Genomic DNA, 3,801 nt, shown 5'->3' with positions numbered 1-3,801 from the left:
AGCAAGGGAGGGGACTTCCCTGGTGGTCCAGTAGTTAAGACTCCACGCTCCCAATGCAGGCGGTCCAGGTTCAGTGCCTGGTCAGGGAACTAGATCCCACATTCTGCAACTAATTTATTGGTGCAGCCAAATAAAGAAATCAATGTTTTTAAAAAAAGAAGCGAGAGAGATCACGGTAATCATAATTGTTGCTTGCTAACTTAGCGTTAGTCCGTGTTTTTCTTGGTCATTTCAGCAGCCCTCTGAGAAAGGCATTCTTTCCATTGACAAATGAAAACACAGACTCAGCAAAACCCAGGGTGAAGGATACACAGCTAGGATTCACACTTAGATCCTCCTCAGCTGCTGTTCTTTCTACCCGTTTCCTTCCTGACATATCATCTTGGAGACTCTGGACTGATTTGTCAACTTGTGACAAACCTACCTGAGAAGCCCCAGCTGATGTGGTCTTCCATAGAACCTCCTAAGGAAAAGAGCTGACCTTGACCAAGACTGCCCTAGGTGCCAGGCACATACATACCATAAATGCTTTCTACACATCATCTCCTTTCACCTTCAAATAATACCCTGAAGTCGGGACTATTATTTAGTTCCATTTGGGGAGTTAGTAGATTTCTGAAACTGCCTTTGCTTTTTCTCTGGGAGCCAAGTCACTGAACCACTGAACAGGAATGGAGTAATCCTGGTATTTGGAGCTAGTGAGTGACTGTGCCAAAGTATGTTTGAGCAGCTGGAAAAAAGTGCTAGTAGGATCACATGCCCCAGCCAAGGAAAAGCTCTTGTGGTTGGTAAATAACGCAGGATCTTCACAGAGGTTTCCAGACTGAGAGGGAGATTTAATTTCACCTTATGCATTTTGCTTATCTGAAAAAAAAACCAGCACAGAGTGCTCCAATCACAGCATCATGGCATACATGTTATACTGACATCTGGAACTATTTAGTAACACTACAAACAAACAGTTAAGGAGTTTGCCCAGATCATCAAATACAGATTTGACTCTAACCCAGATTCCCAGCAGCACCCATCAAGAGTGAACAAATGTGAAGTTCCTTCCCAACCTGATCCTCTTCTGTAGCAGAAACAAACATGGTTGTTTCTGGTACCCAGGCCTGGAAGAGACTGGAGGATCCTGATCTCTGGTATACTGTCCACTGGCAGGCTCAGTGGAATTCAGCAGAAACCAGGCCACAGGACTGGATGAGACAGGACAGCGGTCCAGACACGCTGGCAGAGGTTCAGGCCAGGGTTCAAGGGCAAATGGTGGACGGAGGTGGTGAAGGTCAGCAGAGGTCAGGACTGAGTGGGCATTACTGGGCACTAGGCTTGAGGACTCAGTACCAAGCCATGAACGGACCCAGCAGAAGCTTAGGCGCTGGCAGGTCAGAAGCAGACCAGAGACACAGCCAGACATAGTCAGGACATGGGCTAGAAACAGCAGTGTTAGCGTCAGGGTGCTTCTCCCTCACACATGCCGATGGCATGGGACTGGGCAGACCCACCAATTCAGGTTTCTGGTGGGGTTTATTCCAAGCACTGTTTTGCCCCCCTCACCAGTTCACCTGCTGTACCTTTCCTGTTATTTCCACAGTGAGTGGGGATTTCAGAGTCTTTAGAACACTTCTGTTGTCCCAGGATTGCCAAACTGTTCCACCAAACAACACGCCCATGCAAATGAAGTACAAAGCCTGCTCTTCCTCCAGTCTGCCAGTCCTCAGCCCCACCCTAAGGCAGCCTTCACTGGCACTTGCTCTTCATTTTCGTAGAAAACATGTTGGGATCTCCAGATATATACCTGAGCATGTCCATTAACCACAAAACTAAACTCATACTCTTCCCCAGACTTACTTTTCCCCCCTCACTGTGATGAGCATCATTGTCCATTTAAAACTAGAAACCCAGGGGCCACCCTAGACTCTTTCCTCCTTTTCCCCTCTATCCAAACAAATACCAGGTCCAGTGATTTCTTTTTTAATTCTAAAAACTTCTCGGGCCATGCCTTCCTACCTATCCTCCTCTCCCATCTCTCAAGTAATCGTTACAAAGCCTCCGAGTTGGATTTCTGCCCTCTAAAGCTTCCAGAACAATCTTCCTAAAATGCGGATTAGCTCGTCAGCTGCTTCTCCTTGGAAGCCTTTGTTGACTTCCCGTGAGTAATGGATGATCTTCTTTCCTCACCAGAAATTCAGGGCCCTGAAAACATATACCCCACCTCCCCCAGCCTCTCCCCCGCTCCCACCTCCTGGCTTTAATCTCAGATCAAAGGGATCTAACCAAGGTCTGTGAATGGGTTGTAAAGTCCATGAACTACTGAGATCATAGGCAAAATGTCAGCCATATGTATGCTTTCTAGAGGGACTTGCAATCATTCTCAAATGGTCCTCAGTGTCCATGACTCAAACATGAGTTAGGAACGATTGCCCCTCCCTTGGCATTCTTTCATACACCAGACCATACTCACCTCACACCTGGCTTGTCAGAAGTGTTCAAACACATGTGACCAGGACCTATAGTAAGAAACATGATATTTCTATGTAAAACAGAACCAAAATTTTACTAAAAATATACTTACTTGTACTATGTCATAGACACACTAATCCTTGCTGTTTGAGTTATTTCCTTTTTTATTTTTATTTTTTTAATGCTGATTGTGATCCCTTAAACTCATTTTACAGCCCATCCACCAAAGGATTTCAAACTATAGCCTGAAACTTACGTCTTGAGGCTGTGCCATCTTTGTGGCTCTCTATCATTTTTTTGGTCTCAATTCCCAACTGTCTGGTAAGTTCCTTGAGGGCAGGGATTGTGACATGTGCGTTTTCAATATTGCCCACAGCATGGAGTCGGCACCATAGAGACGTAAGAAAACAGCTGGAAGACATATGGGAAGAAGCAAAGGACTACTTGGTATAAAAGTATATCCTTTGAGGATGCCACAATCATTATTTGGTGGAGGAGAATTTTCTGTTGCATTTGGGGGAAGGGCGGGGTCTCTGCAGTGCTGCTTTAGTGGAAACTCTATGCTTAAGTCTGTCCCCTAGAATGGGAGATGCAGGAACTTGTGCAGGAGAAAATGCGCCGGCCCATGCAAAGCTCAGCAGAACAATAAACCCGAAACTCTTTGATGTCTCTCTCCCCCGGGACATAGGGGAAAAAAATGAATTACTGGACTTGCCTGGTGGTCCAGTGGTTAAGAATCCATCCGCCACAGCAGGGGACACGGGTTTCATCCTTGGTCCAGGGAAGATTCCTCATGCCTCAGGGCAACTAAGCCCCAGCACCACAACTACTGAAGCCCATGCACCCTAGAGCCTGTGCTCAGAAATAAGAGAAACTACTGCAATGAGAAGCCGGTGCACGCAACTAGAAACTAGTTCCCCGCTCTCCACGACTAGAGTAAGCCTGCGCGCAGCAACAAACACTCAGCGAAGACAAAAATGAATAAATAAAAAGATTTTTTAAAATGAATTACTAACGGAGTAAATATCTGCTTTGCAAAAGACACCAACAAAGTGAGGAAGTCACTTTTTTATTATTTAAATCTCTCAATCAGTCTTTCCGAATTTGTTGTTTTCTGCTACATTAGCACTGGGCCAGGGAGAGGATTTTAAATCCAAGGTGCCTGCACTCCCGGGCTTGATAAACCAGCAGATATATGGAAAACAACAGATTGAAAGGATCAAAGAGTTAAATGGTTGGTGTGGAAAAGTTCAGGAGGGCAGATCTCACACTTGAAGAAGGTAAATTCTTCATTCTAACCCACAGTGAAAGCGCTGGTATTGTCTCGGTGTAAACATTAAT

General features: G+C 45.4%; 1 long non-coding RNA gene across 1 annotated transcript; it reads right to left on the bottom strand.

The window, feature by feature from the left end:
- Positions 1-465: 465 nt before the first annotated feature.
- On the bottom strand, positions 466-2,865 carry LOC122709452. The gene is made up of 3 exons (XR_006345522.1): positions 2,717-2,865; positions 2,462-2,507; positions 466-864 (listed from the first exon to the last, which is right to left on the bottom strand). It is a non-coding gene; the product is annotated as an uncharacterized LOC122709452 (long non-coding RNA).
- Positions 2,866-3,801: the final 936 nt, after the last annotated feature.

This window comes from Cervus elaphus, chromosome 15 (genome assembly GCF_910594005.1).
Source record: "Cervus elaphus chromosome 15, mCerEla1.1, whole genome shotgun sequence".
Taxonomy (NCBI): domain Eukaryota; kingdom Metazoa; phylum Chordata; class Mammalia; order Artiodactyla; family Cervidae; genus Cervus; species Cervus elaphus.
This window is presented reverse-complemented; position numbering and strand designations above follow the sequence as displayed.